At 31.1% G+C, this 25,441-nt stretch overlaps 1 protein-coding gene across 8 annotated transcripts in view; it reads left to right on the forward strand.

Annotated features, from left to right (window-relative positions):
• Dh31 (diuretic hormone class 2) overlaps window positions 1-25,441 on the forward strand; it is a 710,452-nt gene that overhangs the window by 117,995 nt on the left and 567,016 nt on the right. For 2 of the 8 annotated variants that reach the window (XM_072537474.1, XM_072537476.1), the window contains exon 2: window positions 15,122-15,153. The exons of the other annotated variants lie outside the window; for them this stretch is intronic. The gene's annotated coding sequence lies outside the window, so the exon portion shown is untranslated. The remainder of the gene's footprint in view (window positions 1-15,121; window positions 15,154-25,441) is intronic. 8 annotated transcript variants of the gene reach the window in all.

The raw sequence follows: 25,441 nt of genomic DNA on the forward strand, positions 1-25,441 counted from the left end.
TATCTTAAATTGGTAGAAGCTGATAATTGAAAAAAATAATTTCACAAAAAACAAGGATAACTGAAGTACGAAGACATTCAGTGGTGATTAGAATCTATATAGTGGAAAACAGTTCATTTAGGCATTCAGTGAAAGAAAGGTACAAAATTTTGTTAATATAATTTAGTTAGTGTCATAACAATTTCAATTTTGAAGATAGTTTGTTTAAATTTTACATTGTCTATAGAATTTAATTAGTTTTATAAGAATATCAATTTAAAGATAGTTTATTTTAAATTTACATTGGCTAAGTTAGATATATATGTGTGTTTCATAATAGTTATAATAAAGATAATTTAAAAAAGTACTTACAAGCTAATTCTTTGAGAACCGCGATAAAAACCCTATATATTATTAAAATTACTCATTGCTCATCATTCAAACAAAAAACACATCATAACAATATATATATATATATATATATATATATATATATATATATATAATGAACCAGAAGTATTTGCTGCCAACGTAAGGAAGTAAACATTAAATATTGGGTTTGCAGCAATAAAAAATGAAACGTGTACTCTTTTAAATTTTTATTCCAAGCTTTCGGACATTGGTTATGTCCTTCATCAGGGAGCTACAAATGTGATGAATAAATTGTTAGCGTTGGTATATTTAATTAAAAAATTCACTCTACTTACAAACTTAATGAGGTTGTATCATCGATGATGTATTGTAATGTTGATAAAATTTATCACAGTCTCTCATCTTTTTTCAATATACAAAACCTATTTTTATGTTTAAAACTTAAAAATTACTGTACATCCACAACACTTAATTATTCTAAACACATACATGACATTATTATTGTTAATTTTACTCTATCGTCAGTGGTTTTCATTCTTGGTTTTTCAAAAATCTTCGTGTTATAAATTTAAAAATATTAGTATTGACAAGTGAAAATCCCACTCCTCCAATATCAAGCAACTGGCAGTACAACAAATTATAGGCCTATCATTAGGTGTATCGTGGCAATATAAATTGTTTTATATTTATTAATATCATACAGTAGTGACATTTTAACCTGTCTGTGTTTCTACACATAGCTTATTCAATTATCCTAAAAAACAAGCTCATAATTATAAAAACGTTACAATTGATTGTGATTTTGTTTTGTATGACCCCAGTATCTGTGTGTATACAAAAATTACTAACTTTTAAAAAAACAAAAAACACAAAAATTCCTTTAAATGTCAATTGATAAATAATTGTTTGTGTTATTGTTGCATTTATCTAGTAGTAAAAAATAGGAGAACATTTCATTTAGATGACCAATATCCGTTCTATGATTCATTGCATTGTTATTTTGGCAAATGTAGGCCATTTCAAGAAAAATATTGGTATAGAAAACCTCTCAGTTCAGGCAGATATTTCAATTATTGGTCATACCATAAATATTCAATGAAACTTAATTTGGTTAAAGAAATGAAAAATCGTGTCCTTAAAATCAGCGATACCGCTTTCCATACAAAAAATCTAAAAATCCTTCATAACCTATTCATTGGAAACTCATACTCAAGTATACTACTAAAGAAAATTTTGTTTAACACTCCACAAAATTTAACTAGTCATTTAAGAAACGAGGAAAATCTGTCTGTATCACAAGATAGAATTGGACCTGTAGATCCTTTACAAAAACAAACTACAATTAGATATGTATCTCTTTCATACATTAAGGAAATTGGACAGAAACTAAGTAGAATTTTTTCATCAATTAATAATATCAAAATTGCACATAAAACGGTACTAACAGTTAACAATGTTTTTTCTAAACTTAAAGACCAATCCGCACTCTTGTCTTTAACGGACCAAGTGAACAAGTATACTGTGGTCAAACATCAAGATGCCTTAAAGACCGCATTACATCCCACAAGTCTGATAATAGACTGCATCCTGAAAGAATTGCATTGGGTGAACATGCATTTAAAAATGAGCATCAGATAGATTATAATAGCATCAATGTAGTAGAAAAGGAAAGTAACATCACCAAAAGACTTTTTCTTGAAATTACCTACATTTGCCAAAATAACAATGCAATTATTCATAGAACGGATATTGGTCATCTAAATGAAATGGTCTCCTATTTGTTACTACTAAATAAATGCAACAATAACACAAACAACAATTTATCAATTGACATTTAAAGGAATTTTTATTTTACAAATATTGCTTTTTGTTTTTTGAAAAGTTAGTAATTTTTGTATACACACAGACACTGCGGTCATACAAAACAAAATCACAATCAATTGTAACGTTTTTATAATTATGAGCTTGTTTTTTTAGGTTAATTGAATAAGCTATGTGTCGAAACACAGACAGGTTAAAATTTCACTCATGTATGATATTAATAAATATAAAATAATTTATATTGCCACGATACACCTAATGATAGACCTATAATTTGCTGTACTGCCAGTTGCTTGATATTGAAGGAGTGGGATTTTCACTTGTCAATACTAATATTTTTAAATTTATAACACGAAGATTTTTGAAAAACCAAGAATAAAAACCACTGGATTGTTTTGACAAAAACCAATGACGATAGAGTAAAATTAACAATAATAATGTCATGTATGTGTTTAGAATAATTAAGTGTTGTGGATGTACAGTAATTTTTAAATTTTAAACATAAAAATAGGATTTGTATATTGAAAAAAGATGAGAGACTGTGATAAATTTTATCAACATTACAATACATCATCGATGATACAACCTCATTAAGTTTGTAAGTAGTGAATTTTTTAATTAATTATACTAACGCTAACAATTATTTATTTTCATATTTTATTGCTGCAAACCCAATATTTAATGTTTACTTATATATATATATATATATATATATATATATATATATATATATATATATATATATATATATATATATATTTTATCCTAATAATATACTTAAAATTGGGAAGCCACATATAAATTTCAAAACCTTTCTCACAAATTGATGTTATAATAATATAGGTTTTAGCCTACTTTAATAATATCTACCAAATTTACAGCTTATTATAAAATGAATTTCGTTTTAGTATTTGTACAATTCTGATACTGTATAATGTGGGTATACTTTCCAATTATAAAATGTATTTTCTTCTCAAAACAATAAATAGTTTATTTGTAATTAACTCTACATTATCACTGTAATTAATTACATTATAACTTACGAAATACAGTTACACAATTTATCATTTGCAGTATAACACGTTTTATAAAATAATGTTAACCATAAACTGAGTATTGTTTTTTGAATATATTTGACTACTAAAATCTTGTGTAATGATTGTAGTCCAGGATATGACGGTAGAAACACTCCATAGAATATTTTTTACATGCATCGATTTGCATAAAAAAAGTATGGTAAGCTCAATACACCCTTCACTTCAAAATATACCCAAAGCCGATATGTGCTAATTAATTTTAGGGTGAAAACTAACCTTTATTGTCCAAATTTATATAAGCTAAAATTAAAACTTAAAACAGATATTAGGAACATCGCTAAAATATGCCAGACAAAGATTATTTGATACTCTGAAATATTATTCTCTAATTTTATGAATGTGAAAATCATTTAAACACCCTTTATTATGACTAAAATTAAACTAAAAAGAATAATATATTATAATATATATAATATATATTATTAATAATACTTACTTACAAATTCAATAATTCAACATAATCAATGAAGAACGAGAAGTTAGATTAATCATATTAAAGACGTTATAAATCTTTGGAATGCAGCAGTGTCGGCTATAAAATTTTTTGGGTAAATTAAAATAAGACCTACTCACAATCAATTTATTCTACCACCAACGATTGATTTTGCATACTTTAATTTGCTATGCATCTTCAGGTCAACGGTACATGGTAAACTAAATGCTGAAAATATAATAACTCGTATTAGGGAACTGCCTGGTACAGAATATACAGCAATTATGCCAACATTATATGTGTGTGATTATTAATATGACTTTAAAATTGATTAGATAAAACAAAATAAAACTTAAGTGAAACAATCAAGTAAAATTGAAATTAAATAAATAAAAATTATATATTATATAAAATATAAATATAAAATATTATATATTATATTATAAATTATTTTACTGACATTTTTAATTAAATTGATATTACATTGCAATATAATTAATATAATTAATATTATTTAAAGGAAATTAATTTTGTATTGTAAGGTGTCAATCCTTAGTTGTAATATTGCGCCCATAAGAAGCCTCTGATAATGCATAATCGCCATATGGATGTGTATAAATTTGCATAAAAATTTGTAGTTAAACTCAACTTACCCTGTACTTCAACATCTACGTGTGTCAATAATTTATTGTACTCCTAAAAAAATTATCGTGAATACTAACGTCACTATCAATCTCTTCCTCTGCTTCTTCTATAATTTAAGCAATATCGTAACAATTTTCTCCTTAATAATCAAAACAAGTTAAATTGAAAAAAACTCAACTTTTCGGCAGCTGCATGATGCACCACAAACTTTTTACAATTAAAAAAACTCATGTTTATGAAGTTCTTCTGGTGAAGGCTTTTTTTGTTGTCAAGTCACACTTCTATTTGGTAATAAGTTCTCTTGATGTATTCATTTAGGGCATCCGCAGTGAGAACAAGGAATGATAGTTTGATGGCACCGCTTTTGGCGATAGCCTTAAATAAGGAATTATATCGCATTTCTGCTCATGATACTTTTTCAAGTCTTCGACATTTTTCTATGTATTTAATTTGACAGCTTCATATAATCATATTGCACAGTACCTACTAGCTTTCAAAATATATACCACTTCAGTGCTATTACTGTAAAATACATATACCTACGTGTTGACTAAGATCTTTTTTTTTCGATTAATTTGAATATACTAATTAATATTAAAATATTTATTTCAACTAATCAATTTTTTGTATAACAACAATAAACACAACAATGCACTGATTTTTATAAATTAAAAAAATATACTAAACACGTGCTCTGTCTTCCAAATAGGGAAAAATACGGACCGGTCCTAGTTACTGCTTTCAATGTGTAAGTTTATACTATTTATTAAAAAAAAAATTGTTTGATTAATTACTCATAACTTCTTTTGTTTTTAAGCTAACGCGTACGTCGAACAATCAGCTAGTAGTTGATTCCAAAAGCTACAGTGTGGTGTATATTAAAATATGTTCAAGCGTTTTGTTTTAAAAAGCGTTACATTGAAAGGGCTAGAAGATGGTGCTAAAAGCAAGCGAATACAACTTTTAAACTATTTAATCTTGTTTAATTTTTAGTCTATAGAAATAAAAAAAATCAAAATTTTCAGTATAAAAGCTGTTTTCTCTATCTTTTTTAGTTGTTGAGTTATTTAAAAAAAAGAGGGTTTTGTGATAAATACTGAAAATGGTGTCGTCACTTTAACTTGGATTATTTCAAAAATAAACCTTCCAAACCAGTCTAAACTTCTAGAATATAAGTTTGTAAATAGGTGAAGTAAATTGTAAATGACCAACGAATAGTTTCAACAAGGGTAGTTTTGGCGGGGGCGAGTTTGTTACTTTTTTCACCACAAAAAATATAATAGGAGATTTTAGTTATCAGTTAGTTAGTTTGACTTTTGGCTTCTCTTATCATCTTATTTGGCCTTTACTCTAAAACATCGTCTGTAGTTGTGCCAGTATTGCTTGCTCAACTTTAAGGTACTTTGGCATTAGTGACCAAACCAAATCTATTTTAGTTTTCTTTCATGCTCCAGTTGCAAGAGACGAAAATGCCACTGAAATCTCTAAAAATCATACAAACAAGCTGAATTTTGCTGAGAATGTCAATTATGGGACCACAAAAAATATTTAAAAAAGTTTGCTACTCCTGCCCTTGGTTTCATCCTAAAATACCCCTCCTATGGAAAAAACACGAAAAAAATTGATTTTTCAAGTAACTCTACGCTAAAAAAAATTCTCAAATATAAAATGTACTGGTGACAGTTTGATCACCTGTCACCAGTTTACCATAACAGTTTTTTAACTATGTTTTCTCAAACATTTAATAATAATCCTTGTATCGGGCTGTAAATAATATTTATTTATTTAATTTCAATTTTACTAAATTGTTGTTTCACTTAAGTTTTCTTTTGTTTAATTTAATCAATGTTAAAGTCATATTAATAATCACACACATATAATGTTGGCATCATTGCTGTATATTGTGTACCAGGCAGTTCCCTAATACGGGTTATTATATTTTCAGCATTTAGTTTACCATGTACCGTTGACTGGAAGATGCATAGCAAATTATAGTATGTGAAACCGATCGTTGGTGGTAGAATAAATTGATTGTGAGTAGGTCTTATTCTTATTTCTTCTTATCTATTTGAAATGGACTCACATAGGCAACATGATTTGTCAATTATTTCCTTTATTGTATCAGCATTATTTTGATTTGATACAGATTTTAAAGCAGACTGCAGTATTGTTATTTTTATCCAGATATTTTTTGTCCATATCATAATATGTTCTGTCCTGCTGTTATTTTGTAATAAATATTTGTCTGAATTTTAATTTACCCAAAAAATTTTAAAGCCGACACTGCTGCATTCCAAAAATTTATAATTTTAATATGATTAATCTACTTTCTCGTTGTTCCATGATTATGTTGAGCGATATTGGATCTAAAAACTTTCTCCCTTTCCATACTACCATTAAAATATCACGTAAGAACTGTAAAATTTTATCTAGGAAAATGTCTAGGTGTAAAAGACACCTGTAGTTGACGTTCATCCTTTTTGTTAATGCATTCACTAATAATGATCAGTTAATAAAAAATAAATTATCAATATTCATGTTCGAATTTAGTTTGGTAATTATAGAAATATATATTAGTGAAATAAAAAATTGTCTATGTATTATTAAGAAATATAATAAATTTACTAAAATCAAGCTGAATTTGTACGTACGGGATGAAAGTCAATACGTAAAAAATATTCCAGTTGAGTTTAATCTAAAAACTATACGTTTGAAAAACCAATTTATATATAATGAAATTTGGAACTGTATAAATTCACCAGTTTATTCACTGAAAGAATTTGTAAAAGTTAATCAAATGAATACACATTTAATTTTAAAAAAATATGCAATTATTTATTTAATTAACATTTTAGTTTTTAATTAAATAAAGTTTTAAGTTAAAAGTTCAATAAATAAAATGTTAAACAATATGTTCATCTACAAATATTTAAAAATAATAGTCATATTTTGCGACGGCAAAATTTAAGAAAAAACAAAGCAAATAATTAATAAGATGATTAATTAACCTTTCTGTATCTGTAGAGTAAGGAAGGCGAGTAAAGTTCCATAGCACTTGGGCCACAATTGATCCATTGTGCATCCTTCCAGGAAGCTGTCGTCCTTAGCTCATTCTCCATCTGGTCCTTTCTAGGAATGTGGACAAGTCACCAGGGGACATCTTCCTTAGGTGGGTAGTAAATGACCAGGGTCAGGACTCGTCGAAAGCGTCCTCTCGTATTAACGATAACTCCGGGCATTCACATAGGACATGTTCTACAGTTTCGTCTTCTCGTTCACACTTCCTGCATAGAGGTGTGTCTACTAGCTCCAGTGTGTGAAGGTGTTTGCTTAGTGGACAATAAACAGTTAAAAAACCAACTGTCAAGGGTAGGTTTTTCCTGGTCATTTCCAAGTACTTCTTTGATGCTGATTTTTCAAGGTTACTTAGTGTTTCCCTGGCAAGTCTACATCCTTACTCTTCTTGCCATCTTTTCGCAATTTGCGTATGGGAGTGACATTTGACAATTTAGCGATTGTTGTAGGTGACCAAATGAAAAGATCCCCAGGTCCTAAGAGTCTTAGGCCTGCCGCCTTCCTAGCCAATTGGTCAGCAATGTGGTTGCCTCTATTCCTATTGTGTCCTTTAACCCATCTCAGGATGATGGTATTACCATCTGAAGCTTGAGTTAGTGACTCGTGACATTCCATTGCTAACCCTGATGTGACACGTGATCTATTCAAGGTTAGTCGCGCTTGTCTGTTATCTGTGCAGAATATTATAGTTTCTTTGGCTATAACTTTTTGGGTTATCTCTTTTGCGGCTATGGAGACTCCAGTAGTTCTGTCCGAACTACGCTGGCATTTTTGCCAATACCGCACTTTATTCTTAGGTTCTTTGATCTGTGGTATATTCCGCATCCTGAGTCTTCTTCCATTATGGAGCTATCGGTGTATACGCAATACGCATTTCCACGTTTGTCTTCCTATACTGTTTTTTTTTTATTTTGCAGGATTTGTCAAAGACAAACTTTGGTTTAATTAAGTCACAGTCTGCCGGTAGCAGAGTAGCGGATCCAGCTCTCCCCGCCAGAAAGGAGTGCTCAATTGTCGCATTCCTACATTAAGGTTTGCACCAGCTGAGCGCTATATTGCTGTTCTCGGTTGTTGATTGCTTGGTAAGCTGAAAATTTGACCGTTTAGATTGCTAAAACCAGTTATTTTGGTCTAACTTATCCAAGGTTCTTGAGTTAGTGCTATTACATCCTCTGTGTTATCCTGGTGGGGCATGGTGTCGCAGTTGCCACCTTTTTGTGTTGGAGGTTGCATTGAATAATGATAACCTTATTTTTTCCGACGTCATTATCCATGGCTTAGGTGTCCTTCCGGTTCTTTTAGGTGTCCATTTCCTCCTCGGTTGAGGAGGGGGCAGCCTTAGTCGTTTCGATGCCTCCTCTGCAGAGTTCTTTAACCATAATCTGATGGTCTTCTCCCTGCTGTCGGACCAAAGTTTTGAGGTTTGAATTTGAATGGCACATATGTCAGGATCATTGGGATACGTGGCAACAGTACGTCTTCACCTTTGAAGTTTTCAGTTAAAAGTGTTGACTCGATAACATTGTTTATTATGACTAAGAGTCTGGTTCCATTGCAAAGTTGTGGTTAATTTACGTTTCGAAGAAGAATAATGGGTATGCCAATTTTCAACGTACGGTGGGTGGCTGCCTGGCAAATCAAGCAAATTGAAGGATGCATGGGATGGTTGACAACTTTGTCTTGATTCACTACAGTATCGATGGACTTAATATGTTGTCGTTTCGCCAGCTATTTCATTCTGAACTTGATAGTATTAACATCTATGTTTTTGGCCGCTAATATACCACGCGTACTGAGCCACTGATGATTTTGTAGTTATATGCAATATTTGGGAAAACTTTTGCATGAATTCGTCATAATTATTGCCTTTACTACTAAAAGGCTTATACCTAATACACCTAACCATATATAATACCTAAACAAAAAATATATTTTATAATAAGTATAATAAAATTAAATAACTAGCAACATTTAGAACTAAAAAGAAAACTTACATTACATGTTTCATATTATACAGAATTGTGATATGTTACAAGAAGCTATTATCCCTATAACATTTGATAATCGTTTGAATAGATTCGAAATAATATCGCAATTGGAAGTAATTTATTAAGTTACGCATCCTTATAATTGGGGAATTAACAAATATATTCGTTCAGGATATGGATGTATAACAGAAAGCGGGATAACATATGAAGGGGTCAGGCGGAAAATAGCCCTTGTTATATAAATGTTGATTTTGACTGAGATATTGCTAATTAAAGGGGAATGTCTTAAGAAAATAGTATAAATTAAAGTCAAATATAAAAGAAAACATTTTTTGATTCAATGTATATTTATTGTTAATGTATTATTGTTTATTTTTTATTTCATATATTTTTATATATTTTTTGTTATATATTTTATTTTAAATGGCTTATACAGGGATGAGTGCCTTAAGAACCGGCAAAATAACGCAAAAGATAGAAAACATAATACGTTGTGAAATAAAAAGAGATGAAAGTAGTAGAGGTGAGAAATTATCGATATTAACCTATAATTTACTTTATATTACATTAGAATTATCGAAAATTTCCCACCTTTAGACGTTAGCTTATGAGCTGGTTGACTTCAGTCATAGTAATACGTATCACGTAATGTAAGTAAAACAGTTTAAGTAGGAGTATTTTTTTATCCAAAATTAAAATATTGATCAATAATAAACTATGATTTAAGACGTCGCATACACTCTTCTTAATACAGAATTATCATAGCTTGTTATTCTGTACTCAACACAGAAAGAATCATTCTGTCTCCGGCTTCTGCACGCAATGTAGCTATTCTTCAATAATTTTAAAGTGTTTGTTTCTCCTTTTGTAGTGTAGTGTGATGTACAAATATATGTTTATGACATTTTGTTCTTGTTGGATAGGCCGCAATTGACGAAATGCCCCTGAAGATGATCTAGTGATCGAAAGTACTTGGGCAAGATTAAAATAAACTGTGCTCGATATATGCCTTTTATTTGATCAAAGTATATTCTACTATTGTTCAGAGCAGTTATAATGCTGTCTAATTCCACGGTATCGAAGGCTTTGTGAAAGTCTACGAAGATAATTACCAGTGATCTGTTATCTTCTATCGATTTTTATATTAAGGTTTTTACTGTTTGTAGCTGATCGTTTGGTCCAAATTTTGAGCGGAAGCCAGCTTGTTCTCGGAGCTGGTAGAAATCCAACTTTTTTTCTAGTCTTGTCGTAATTATTCGGGTAAACATTTTATAAATGTGGTTCAATAAGCTGATTGATCTATAGTTTTCTAGGTGCGCTTTGTCTCCTTTCTTGTGTAGTAAAATTGTTACTGCAATTTAAACCATTGCCACAATCAAAATAATCAGGGAACAATCACGTTATGTCCACCAAATTTATGGAAAAACACTCAATGTAACCAAAATAGTTACTTGAAACAGAAAAAATAATAACAAATATTATTTAAAATTTATTTTAATGTAAGCCTCTTCCATCCTAATTTTATTTTTCTAAATTTAGTCGCGCAGATTTTTCTACTCGTTCAATATTGGTTCTGTTTAGGAGAAGATTCTCATTGTTTGTTCAAATTTTTGATATTATAAATTTCATATTTTTGAGTTTCATTGTTAGACCATATGTTTGTTCTTATTTCGCTATTCTAGCCAACAGTCTCTGAAAATCTTCAGTATTTTCCGCTATGATGACAGTGTCATCAGCATGTCTAATGTTATTAACGCGAAACTTTATTCACCTTTATTCTAGCGGTTTTACCCCCAGCATCTTTGTTTAGGATCTGTTTTAAGTCGGTTTTAAAAAGATTGGTGATAATACGCATAGCTGTCTCACCCCAAATCCAATATCAATTTCCTCTGAAAGTTGCTCATTAACGCGTACTTTTGACCGCCGCTAATAGTTTAAATTAGATATGATTCTGAGGATATTATAGTTTATCTTTTTTAATTCCAGGGCATACATTAATTCAATAATTCATTCTAAATGGCTAAAAGAATCTAAATATTTAAATCAGAAATAAAAAAAAATGTTTATGAACTTATCTGTATTTAGATTAGGTTCGACAATAAGTGTGTAAACTATTGGAGGGCAGAGGTATTTTTGGACCAAATTGAAAATGTATCACCGGTTCAAGTTAAATAGATCGAGTTTTCTTCTTCTTCATGTGCCTTGTCCGTTCCGAACGTTGGCAATCAACATGGCTATTCTGACTTTGTTTACGGCAGATCTGAATAGTGCAGCAGATGATAATCCGAACCATTGCCGCAAGTTTTGGAGCCACGAGTGTCTTCTCCTCCCTGGACCCCTTCTGCTGTCTATTTTCCCTTGAACGATCAGTTGTAGTACTCTATATTTATTATGTCTCATAACGTGACCCAAGTATTCCAACTTTCTTTTCTTTATACTTATTCCTACCTCTCTCTCTTTACCTATTTGGCGTAGTACCTCTTCGTTGGTCACGTGATCAGTCCAGGATATACGTAATATACGTCGGTAAGCCCACATTTCGAAGGCCTCTACTTTTTTCATCAATGTTGCGGTCATTGTCCACGCCTCCATTCCATATAACAAAACCGGGAATACATAACATTTCAGTAGTCGAATTTTGAGAGGTAGGGTGAGGCTTTTAGAGGTGAAAATTTGCTTCATGCTAGTGAACGATGCTCATGCCTTTTCTACTCTTATACGCATTTCCTTCGCTTGATCCCAATTTGAGTTAACTGTTGTTCCCAAGTAGATGTACGAATCCACGTGTTCAATTCTTTCATTGTCTAATATCAGTTGCTGTGGTGGTTGTTGGGTTTTGCTTACTAACACCATTTGGTTTTTGTGATATTACGAGTTTAATTTTTCGAGTAGATCGAGTTTAATTTCTTTAAATTGTGTAGAAGCTTTAAGTTCACTTGGAGTTGGTTTTTCTGATTGTTGTTGTATGTTGTATAAGGATTGCTTAAATATAGATATGGCATTTCTCTACTTTACAAGGGATAAAAAGCTTTTACTATTTAGCATATCTAATACTTTCAAAATATTTCCTGTAAGAGCAATGGATAACTATAGAAATTTTTCAGACCGGCCTTGGCCTAGAGAAAAGTTAAATTTTTTTTCCACCATGTGTCTTTAATTACGTTTTGTGTATTCAATTATTATCAAATTTTTGAAGTCATGTTAAAAAGTTCCTAGTTCTTAAATTATCAGATCTGTATGGTGGGTACAGTATTGATATATGTCGTAGAATAAACTCTTAATCGGTAGAAGGTTAAGTAATGTGAATGCGTTAATTAGTAAAAAATTACATCATTTTTCATTTTGATTGCTACTTTCGTACATTACATTTATTTGTTCAATGATTATATAAAATAATTGTGATTTTTTGTTGTATATTTTATTTTGGTTTTAAAGCTTAATCATGTTAATTAACTTTTGTTCAGGAGTTCGTAAAAAAATTTAGAAGCTGTATTAATTAACTTGTTAAAGATCCTTCGTAAATTTTTTAAATTTAGCTTTATATCATACAAATACAAATACAAATAATACAAACATTATTATAATAAAATCTAATCGAAAATCAATAACATGGAAATTATATATAGTCCAGGCGGGATCAGTTTTGAATTGGACATTTTTCATAAAAGTCCATTGATACATTGTATCAATATCCACGACACGCGTCAGTCGCTAAACTTGTGTTTAATTTTCTATTTAACCAAATTTGAAAAAAATCTAAAATTTTTTTTTTGCGCCCATATTTTCGCTTATAACTCTAGAGAGATAGCTCGTACAAAAAAATTTACCGTTAACTGTTTAAAAAATAGCAATATTTAAGGAAAACGGGTAAAAAATGGAGTTTCCCTTTAAAAGTCTTCGAACCCTTAAACATAACTTACACCTTTCATATTAGGCCTTGAATAAACTTTATATTACGACTGAAAAGTATGCTGAATTTATTTAGGATCAATTTAACACTTTTTGCACAATAATTTTGCAATTCAGGGACTGCAAAAAATTCATATTTTCAAAAGTATTCTAGGCACAAAATAGTCACTTTAAATAGTCAATTTTTTTGCATATGAAGAAAGGCTAAACATTTCAAAAGCACTAGCCCAGTCTTTCATGTGTGAGAGTTTTATTTTAGAAGTAAATTAAAAAAATGAATTTTTTCTTCTTCTTTCTCTTTATAAGCAATTCTACTTATTCATTGGCTGATTAATACCTCTTTCTCCATCTTTTGCGATTTCGTCCGATACTTCTTCTGTCGATTGGTGACTTATCTCTTGCTATTGTGACGACACGGGTGTCCCGCATTCTGCTTATGTAGTTATTTCATTCTTTCTTTTTTATTTATTTTCTATTCGTTTATACACTGTATTTTGCATTTTTTTCTAACGTCTTCACTTCTCTTTCGTTCTCTCAACATATTTTCTATAATTCTTCTGCGTAGTCTCATTTCTGTCGTTTCCAGTAGCCTTTGCGTTTTGGCTGTATCGGGTCTTGTTTCTAAGGCATATGTCATTATTGTTCTTAAACTGGCTTTATAAATTCTTGACTTCATTTGTGTTAATGTACCTGTTTAGCCATATGGTGATATTAAGCATCCTGCCAATCTATTTGCTTTTTGTACTTCATCTCTCACTTCGAGAGTACTTTATTTCCATTACTTTTTCAATAATAATGCCATCAATTTCTGTTTTACATCTGGTTGGTTATTTGTTTATAACTATTGTTTTAGTTTTCTGAGATGAGATTGTGATAACAAATTCTTTTGCTCTTATGTTAAATCTATACACCAGTCTTTGCAGACTATCTTCATCTTGGGCTATCAATATTACATACATACGTCTGCGTAACAGAGTATTTTTAATTCTTTGTCCCCCATTTTGTACCTTTTTCCGTTGTTTACGCTTTTGATGATTTTATCCATGAAAAATAAGTTTGGCTGGGACAAATAAACTAAGATATTAGCTAATCATATTTATTGTACATAAATAAATATAAAAATTAAAATTTCATCATTAAATAAACATCAAACAAGACAAATCTTGCCTATAGCTTTACATAAAAACATCTAAATACAACTTATGTCTTCAGATGTTGTCTTCAAGTAGCTGGACAGGATTACAGAATGTAGTAGTAGAATCTAAATACTTGTATGTTTGTATCTTTAGGTAGCCATTGGGTTCTAATAATTCTAAATAGCAGCTGCAGTTATTATTTAATGGTCGACCGGATGCTACGGAATTTTTCACTGAAATAAGTGGACAAAAATTAGGCCAAAAAAAACCCAGGAAAGTTTTAACGTTATAAAATGAATTTTCAATCGAAGCAGACCTTTTTTTATAGATCAAGGAAATTTCCCTTTCTATTGAATTATCCCTACTTAAGCATTGAGTTAAAACTGTCAGAAGTCGAGAGTTGTCATGACAAAATAACGTTTGTCGACTGAAGTCAGGCATAGAAATTTATATATGGTCTATCACCTCATTGTAATTAATAATACAAGGTACATCCTAAAGTAATTTTAGCAAAAAAATAGAAACCTATGGAAAATGTCTATTATGGTCTGCTTTTTAACAGATCCAGATTGGAATAATATTTATTTTCTTTTATCTAAGTACGAAAATTGACTACTTGAACTTTAGAGTTGTTTAATTATTGTTAATGTATTTTGTTTGTTTCAGGTGAGTGCAACAACACAAAAAGACTATCGTCGGTAAGATATCATTGTTTACGTTTTATTATAAAACCTATCCAAAGAATAAGTGTGTTTTTCATTAAACATAGAGTATTTATTAAGTTTCCATGATATGAGAATAAATAACTTACTGATTGACTATGTGAAAGAAATAAACATTGTCATTAAAATGAAACAGAGATATGTTATATATTATGGTAAAAAATAACAAATAAAAATCTGTCGCCAACGGATCTGCTTCTTAGACATCTTCTCTCTATCTTTCTCTATCACACACATACACACTCACACCCACACACACATATCAATATTATTGATATGATAATGTGCTAATAATGTTGTATTAGCATATTCAAGAGTTAATAAAGTAGTTGGGGTTTTCTATACTAATCGCTTTTTATTTATAAAATATTTAAAGATTTCCTAATTTTTAAGCTTTAACAATATCTATTTATATAAAAGGCTAGAACGACAAGTAACACTGTTTGTCCGGTAGGGTCACTGCGTCACCTAGGAAAGAAATCTGAACTACCAACATCTGACATTTTAATCATATTATGTTCTTGAAATTAAACGTTTAATAAATAATACTAATAATATTAATTATTTAATCATCATCACTGGCTCGACAACCCTTTTTGGGTCTTGGCCTGTTCCAGGATTCTTCTCCATTCTGACCTGTTTCGTGCTTTTTTTCTCCAGTTTTTTATTTTTAAGGTTGTTATATCATTTTCTATTTGTTCTAAGTATCTCAGTTTCGGTCTTCCTCTTGTTCTTTTTCCTACTGGCATCTGATTGAATATTTTGTTTGGTATTTCGCCTTCTTCCATTCTTTCTACATGTCCTATCCAACGCAGCCGTCCTATTTTAATGAATGTTATAATATCCGGATCCTGGTATATTTTGTATAGTTCAGAGTTGTATCGTCTTCGCCATATTCCGTTTTCTTTTGTGCCCTTATATATGTGTCGCAAGATTTTTCTTTCGAAGGTGGCTAACAACGTTTTCTCTCTTTTAGTGAGTGTCCAGGTTTCTGAGCCATATGTCAGTACCGGTCTTATTAGGGTTTTATATATTTGGCATTCTGTCTTTCTTGCGACGTTATCTGATCTTAGGTGTCTAATTAAGCCATGGTAACATTTATTTGCAATAAATATTCGCCTCTTCACTTCCTCCGTAACGTTATTATCAGACGTGACTAGGGATCCCAAGTATATAAAGTTTTTTACCCCCTCTATGTTGTATTTTCCTATTGTTATACTTTGTGGCTGCCTTATTTCTGCGTTTTTACTTACCTGCATATATTTTGTTTTGGTCTGATTGATTTTAAGACCACTTTTTTGTGCAGCTCGTTCTATTTGGTTGTATGCCTCTATCATTTCTCTTCTTGATCTTGCGATTATGTCAACATCATCTGCAAATGCTAGTATTTGCACGCTTTTATTAATGATTGTTCCTCGTGTATTGACTGTTGTGTCCCTCAGTATTTTCTCGAGTACGATGTTGAACAAGATGCATGATAGAGCGTCTCCCTGGCGTAGCCCCTTTTTCACATCTATTGTTTCCGTTAATTCATTTTGTATCCGGATTCTACTTTCTACTTTTAGAGATTCTTTTATCAGTTCTATTAGTTGTGTTGGTACATTAAATTCTTTCATTGCTTTTATTAAGAATTCTCGGTTTATATTGTCATATGCGCTTTCAAAGTCTATGAAGAGATGATGTGTTTCGATGTTATATTCACTTGTTTTTTCGAGGATCTGTCGCAGAACAAATATCTGGTCTATTGTTGACTTCTGTCTACAGAAGCCACTTTGGTATTTGCCAACTATTTTTTCAGCGTGTGGTCTAAGTCTTTCATAAATGACATTGGACATTATTTTGTATGCTGCATTCAGCAGCGTGATTCCACGGTAGTTTCCACATTCTAACTGATTTCCTTTTTTATGTAATGGTACAATAATACCGCTATTCCACTCCGTTGGTAGCTGTTTATTTGACCATATCTTTGTTATCAATTCATGTATTGTTTTTTGTAGTGCGTCTCCTCCTTCCTTTAGTAACTCCGATGCTATTTGGTCCGATCCCGGTGCTTCATTGTTCTTTAATTTTTCTACTGCTGCTCTAATCTCGGCTATTGTTGGTGGAGTCTTTTCTCTGTTGTCTGCTTGGTCTAATGGTATGTCAGGGGTCGTCTCTCTCCGATCTACTTCAAACTTTTCCGTAAAATGTTCTGTCCATCTACTTAGTATCTCTTGCTCTTCTGTCAATATATTACCTTCCTTATCTCTACACATCGTTGTTCTCGGTTTGAAGTATTTTCTGCTTTTGTTTAGTCTCTGATAAAATTTTCTTGTCTCTGTTGATTTACTTAGTCTTGTAGTTCTTGAAGTTCTTTGTTCATATATTCTCTCTTTTTTCTTCGGTGAGTTTTCTTTTCTTCTTTGCGTAGTCGTTTATATTCTTCCTCTGCTTGTCGGGTTCTGTGCCCCTGTTTCATCAGTAAATATGCTCTGTTTTTTTTGTCTGTGATGATCTGACATTCCTTGTCAAACCAGTCATTCGTTCTTGTTTTTCTTTCTCTACCTTTTATGCCTAGTACTTCTTTAGCTGCCTCTTTTATGATGTCTCTGCATTCTTCCCCCTCTTTATTTAGGTTTTCATATGTTATTCTGTTTTCTAGTTTGTTGTTTATCTTTTCTTTATACTCTTTATTTTTGTTTGTTTCTTTGAGTCTTTCTACCTTGTATCGTTCATGTTTAGAGCCTCTTTCCTTTTTTGATGTTTGAAATTCTAGCCCTTACCCTACTTTCGACCAGGTATTGATCAGAATCCGTATTTGCCCCTCTTCTGGTGCGGACGTTTATTATATTCGATTGGTGTCTCGAGTCTACAATAACATGATCTATCATATTTACTGTAAGTCCATCCAGGGATTTCCAGGTACCTTTGTGTATATCTTTGCGAGCGAAGTACGTGCTGGCAATCACCATGTTAAGTGATCTTGCTAGGTTTATTAACCTATTGCCATTGTCATTTGATTGCTCATGGAGACTGTGCCTACCTATTGTGGGTTGGAATTGCTGTTCTTTTCCAACTTTGGCGTTTAGGTCTCCATAGATTATTTTTATATCATTTTTTGGGCATAACTGATATGCGGACTCTAATTCGTCATAAAACTCTTCTTTAATTTCCTCTTCTTTTTCTTCTGTCGGGGCATGCGCATTAATTAGACTGTAGTTCAAGAAACGACCTTTAACTCTTAAAATGCACATTCTTGGACTAATGGCTCTGAAATCTCTTATAGTATGCTTTACTCTCTTGTTTACTATGAATCCTGTGCCCAAGACGTGATCTTTAGGATCGCAGCTGTAGAAAATCGTATGGCTTCTTTTTTTCAATTACATTGTTTCCAATCCATCTCATTTCTTGTATGGCAGTTATGTCTATTTTGTATCTGTCTAGTTCATTTAGGAGATTTTGGAGAGCTCCCAATCTATATAAGGTACGCATATTCCATGTCACAACCCTCAAATCGTGTTCCTTTTTCTCGCACAGTCGTCGTCGTTTGATCAGTCCGGCTTTTCTTCCTTGAACGTTCATAACTCATGGTTTTTCTAGGAGAAGGTAGTTAACCTTCAGCCCAACCCCCTATTCGTCGGAGGACCAAGACTCCCTTCTTCGTCAGCCCTTACCTCACCTTCCACTGGGGGTTGGTTACCCAATCTCCAGTGGGGTTGCTCAGGTTACCGGCGTGTACCGCCTTGGAGGTGAAGATAGGAATTGAGTAGGATAGACTAAGTGATGCCAACAGGATACGGCATCATGTATTGCGCCTCACTACCCCCTTTACACACCATTAATTATTTAATACTATAATTAATATTATTGGTTACTGTAATTTTTAGATAAGATTTAATAAGCAAAATAATTTAAATATTTATGTCAGTTATACTTATCTAACTGACTAATTACATACAATTATGTTTCTTAGCGCCACCTAGGAAAGGAATCTAAACTACCAACTGACATGAATAAACTTATCTGACAGATGCCAAATAAAGTACCGAATAAAAAGTTATCTGGTATATAAATTGTGTTAAACTCCATTCACTTAGCTGGGGCATATTTTGACAGATTCATTGTCGGAAACCTACAACACAACAATTCCTACTTCTCAGTATTAATAGCTGAAGTATCCTACTATTACAGACTTCTTTCTTTAAAAAAAGAAGAATTATTCTAAATAGTCGAAGTGTATACTAAACCCTTCAAATTTTGGGTAGTATATATTTAAAAAATATATATTTAGTTGTTATAATTTAACATAACTATTTATTATATGGTGCAGATAAATAAATATTGATTTTCGGTAATTCGCAAAGTTCTATTTTATTTACTATTTAGTTTGTTTACTATTAATATTGGCTATGAGTACGTGTGCTTGGTTGTATAGTAATTTCCAGCCACTTTTAGTCTGTCAAAAAGTAACTACCTTCGCAAAAAAATAATTACTAAATTCACTAGACAGTTCGGACTGGGAATAGTGAACCGAGTTTAATTGTAATTTCTTATATGTTTTAGATTATCGCGAAATTAAATATATACCCTAAATATTGGTTTTTAGTGTTAATTATGGGCGAGAGACATGGGTGCGGTATTAAAGGATTTAATGAAATCCAAGAATATGATGTTCATGACTTAGTGCGAGAATAAATATTTGAGGGAGAGTCGACCATTTTAATTTTTGTAATAATAAAGACTTGAGGTTTACATTAAGTAAACCGATAGCGATCAAAATTGTGCAAATATATTCTAAATAGTTGGTAATAAAAGATTATAAAAGTATCCTTTCCTTAATCTTTTTTTACTTAGTTTAGCATTAAATTTTTTTATAATATTAATAATTAAACAATTGATTAATTAACGTTTTCTAAAGATTGTCAGATTCTTTTAAAGATTATGAAATACAATAAATTTTCAAAAAAGAAACATAGTTATAAATCCTTATCAAGTATACGACTTCACGTAAAGACGACTTCTACGCAAAAACTTAAGCTAATGACTTATTGGTTATGAAAATTATATAGCAGACTAAAATATGATTTTGTTGTTATAAGCCTAGCCTTAAAATAGGAGGAAGTCAGAAAAATTTAGTGGAGTGACTGAAGATGTCAATGACAATATAGATGACAAAATCACTTATCTAATTATAATCAAGATATTGGGGTTATACGTACAACATACCAACAATAACCGGTGATAGATATATCATAGCTTAGATATCTATAGCTGGCATATCTAGCCATAGCTTATCAACATAGATAAGCCCAGGTACTAAGCCAACAACAAAATTTAAATTTGTATCGTATTTAAATTTGTAAAGAATGGCTAAAAGAAGGAAATGTGCTGGAACTCTAAATAAGATGGTGAGAGCAAAGAAAATTTTCAGATGAGCAAAATTAGGAATAGCTTCTTCTAAATGTACCTATCTTCTAGAGATGTTGGCGACCACATTGATTCACAGCAGTTCGAAATAGATCAGTTGAATAGATCAGTTGAAGGATATATACAACGATTATCCGACCAACGGTGCTTTATGCTAGCGAGTCTTGGATCTTAAGCAAAACCATAGAACTGAAGCTAGATTAATGGGAGCAAAAGATACTCAGAAGAATATATGGAGGTATAAAAGATGGGCATATCTAAAGAAAAAAAAACGAATAATGAAATAATGCAAATATATGGACAACAAAAAATTTCAGACATTGCGAAAATTTAAAGACTAAGGTGGCTCAGACACGTAGCTATTTTCATGAAGGAAGAGTTCCTAAAGCATTAATAAGTACTGAAGCTGACACAAAGAGGAAAAGAGGATGACCACTCAGAAAATGGATGGAATCGGTAAAAGAAGACTTGGGATTGTTAAGAGTACAAAACTGAAGAAACCTAGCACAAGATAGAAAGAAATAGAAGAAAATCCTTAAAACCTTGGGCCTCTAGAGCCTGTTTGAGCTAATTGGAAAATTATATCCGAGTAGATATTAAATACAGCGGGAATATAATGCGTTCCTGTCTGACGCTTCTTTGAATTTACCATTTATCGTTTAATCTACGATTGACTTGTATTGCTGTTTTTTGCTTCGAATACAAGATTTCTATGATACGTATGTCTCTACCATCAATACCTTGAATTTTAATGTGTTTACAAAAAGTACTTCACGGGTTTCCAGCGCATTTCTAAATCCAAACTGGGCTTCATTTAGATATCTTTTTCAATTTTCAATGTGTGGTTTTTAGACTTGTGAAATAAATCTGTATTCGCATCTTTTTGCCGCTGTTTATTTGGAATTGCTATAAAAGCAGACTTGAGCCATTCCTAAGATATTTCACCAGTAGTATATAAATGTAATTAAAAAGTTTAACTAGAGTACTGATATTGTTCTCTTCTTTCATTTTTAAGAGTTCAGCTGGGATCTCGTCTGGTCCATTTGATTTCTTGGTTTTGACTGATTTTATCACATGAAGAATAATTATCCAATTCATTTACATATTCTAAATTAATTTTATTTTAAATTTTAGTTAAATGTTACATTAATTATTTCACGGTTAAAATTTGACGGTTTAGTTAAAATAATTAATTTGACTTTTAGATGAGAGCTATTCCTAGAGATTTGATGAACAAATAAAACATGTGTTAACTCTATAGCTGTATTTTTGCTACTACATCGAAACAAAAATGTGTTAATTTATTAATCTATATTCAACACTCCCACTAAATAAACAAATTAAAAAAAATAACATTTATATAACTAAATGAATCTCTTTCAAAACTTCTTATGTTTTACAGGACTCAAACTTCTGTTTTAAAAAATACTATTCTGCTTTCCCAGACAATAGGTCCACCAGAAAATTGAAAAGAGAAACCAGTATAATATTTTTTATCATCAAAATTACTCCCCCAACCCGCATCTACATAGCCTTTTAATAATTATCATTTTTTGAAAAACTTAAACCACACTCTTTTGTAGCCTGTAAGTATTTTAATATCCGTTTTATATGCTTCCAATGCATTTTTGGATGATAATTATTAAATTGACTAAAAATATAAAATGTTTGGTCTTGTAAAAACTGACAGATACATAAGACCATCTATTAAATTCTGATAAGGCACCTAAGGAGATGAAATATCGTCTCTAGCGTGAGTTGTTTACTTTTTCATTTTATACCCCCTTACACTTCACTACATAACCATCTTCAGGAACATCAACCACTTCCCATGGTGCGTTATCCTCGAAAGATTGCAGTTCTTCTGTAATAGCCATGTTACTATCTGGTCTCTACATGGCATCCTCGATACTAACTAGATCACTGTCACTATCTGAATACAAATAACACAAAATCATCAAAACTTTTTGGTTTACGTATTCTCATTGATCTCCTGATTTTATCTGGCAAATTTGGCAAGTCACATAGGTAATCCTCCTCAACAAGTGTGACTGAAACATCAACTGATTTTTCATTTATTACTAGATCCCTTTTTATAAAAATTACTTTTATTTCGGGATCATATTAACTGTAACCTTTAATTGTGACACTATAAACAAGAACGACAGTTTTGTTTGATTTTTTGTCCCATTTACACCTTTTTTCTTTAGGTATCAGCATCATCACCTTGGATCCAAAGATTCTTAGATACCTAACTTCAGGTTTTCTGTTGGTCCAAATTTCTATCGAGTTTTAGTCACACCAGTTACAATTAAACGGTTTTTTAAGAAGACAACAGTGTTCACTGCTTCAGCATAAAAAATCATTTCTAGACAGGACAGGACAGAACAAAAAACAACAAGCTTTCTGTACTATTGATCTTTTAATCTTTCTAAAGTGCCATTTTGTTATAAAGAATAAGGATTTGATTTTTAGTGAATGATTCCATTATTTATAGGGAAATTTTTAAAAATATTACTACAAAATTCACCACTCCATCGGTTCTCAACATCTTTATTTTAGTATGTATTTCTACTAGATTTAAAATTCTGAAAATTTAGAAAAGTTTCATCTTGACCTTTTTGAAAATAAACACGACGTCTTACTAAAATCATCTTGAATAATAAAGAAATATCTAGAACCTCCTAATAAAGTTGGCTCCATCGGTCCACGTAGGTCAGCCTACAGATTATCCATATCTCGAAACAAGCGTTAGTCTGCTTTCCTTCACAACATACTTTCCATACATCATTGATTGTTATATTCCTGTTTTAATTTATATAGTTTACTAAAACATTTTTTATTAGATTTAAATCTTTATAATTTATATGACCAAATCTTCTGTGCCATGATTCACTACTAATGGTACTTACCATAAAAACTTTCTGTTCATTGGACACTTCAAAATTTAAAAGACATACATTGTCTACCAAATCAGCTATTGCAAAAATTCCATTTTTATTATATATTTTTCAACCTGCTTCTTAAATATAACGTCGTTTCCATTTTTTATCAGTTGAGAAACAGATTAAATATTTGTTAGATCAGGAAAGTAGGATATATTATTTATGCTTACCTCAGATTTCTTATTATCAACAATTGTGATTTTCATCATATCAGCAGCACATTCCACGGTCGAAAGTTCAGTGTTAGCCAGTTATATTCGACGAACTTGCATCTCTGCAACTGAACCTGCAAGATGCGTGCTGCATCCAGAATCGATATAACAATCTGTAGATTTAAATTTTCTGCTTATTGTTAAAACTATGGCACTTACTTATAAAATTATCTTTTTGGCATAATTGACACAACTGACGTAACATGCAAGCTACAATCGATAATAGATTACGTAATAGTCAAACAAGATATCACAATAAAGATAATCAGAAAAGGAGCAGAATGTGGAACTGACCATAAACTACTGACAGCAAAGATGGGAATTAATTAAAAACATAACAAGACTTGCTTTACAGTAGGACCGTTGAACTCTATAAGAGAAAAATAATACAATAAAGAACTACTCCAAGAACAATCAAACAAAGATAACTATACAAACAACGTCTAGACCAAAAATTAATAGAATTCAAATACGGCAACATCGAAGAAATATACGAGCATATATAGGTGAGTATAAAACAAGCAGCATTCGAAGCCCTTGGAGAGAAAGAACATATAACAAATAAACAGAACTATTGAAAAGAAAAATTGAAAAAAAAAGCAACTATACAGAAAATGGCTGACTACAAACAACGATGAAGTTTATAAAGAATATAGAGAAAAAGATAGAGATTTGATATTTGATAGTCGGTGGTTTTAACGACCCCTGAATGCTCTCTAGCTAGAATCATAGGCATATACCTTTCTGGAAGTCTCGCCAAAAGTAACGAGATAACCCACGTGGCAACAATCTGGAAGCTCGTCCTATTTAACTTCTGGGCCGTTTTTTAAATTCTAGTGTTTATAACCAGAAGAAACTCTCAATAATAAGTTTTAAGTTGTTTTCTTAAATTATTCTCAATTATTCTTTGATATATTTAATAATAATGAATATACTAAAATAAATAGAAAAGCTGTAATTCTTTCTGTTCACGATATTAAGATATTCTATTTAATTGGATAAAGTAAACCAATATTTCATAATTGTTTTCAGAATACAAGTTTAAGAACCTTCAAGGATATTGGCACATTTTACATTGCGCATTTTATGGGAACTTAGTAGGAAAAAGCTTTTAAATCTAGCTCTTACGTACACAACAATTTTCAGGCCAACAATAAAGTTCTTGTGTGAACGAAAATGATTTCCGTACAATATCAATAAAAGACGACAATTTCCTACTTTCTTTCGTTAAAAATAGTTCCAATAGTAATGCAAATATTTTACAAAGCCAAGTTTGCACTTTTCAGTAAGCTCGCTACAGTTAGTTTATAATAAAAGTTTGTCCACGACTGGTTTCTCAATTAAAATGAAATATCTTATGCAGTATTAGCAGTGTATTCAATATTATTCACTATCTTTTATCACTTCTCTTCCCATATACTTATAAAGGATTGTCAGGCTTAACGAGTAAAATTTTTACCCATTTTATTAGTGTTGGATATACCTAGATAAATAAATTAAATATTTTCTAGCAGTGCCAGTTAGTAGCTACGTTACTAGTTATTATGTTGGGTCACTTTTTTGTTTCAAGGCAGTAACAAATTCGAGCCATATACTTAACACATGTTTTATTTGTTCATCGTCATCAAATCTCCATTTTTGTTCCACAACTCTATAATTTATCAACAGGTTATGTGCCCAGACGATTAAGTTCAAGATTTT

This window comes from Diabrotica undecimpunctata, chromosome 7, assembly GCF_040954645.1.
Source record: "Diabrotica undecimpunctata isolate CICGRU chromosome 7, icDiaUnde3, whole genome shotgun sequence".
Taxonomy (NCBI): domain Eukaryota; kingdom Metazoa; phylum Arthropoda; class Insecta; order Coleoptera; family Chrysomelidae; genus Diabrotica; species Diabrotica undecimpunctata.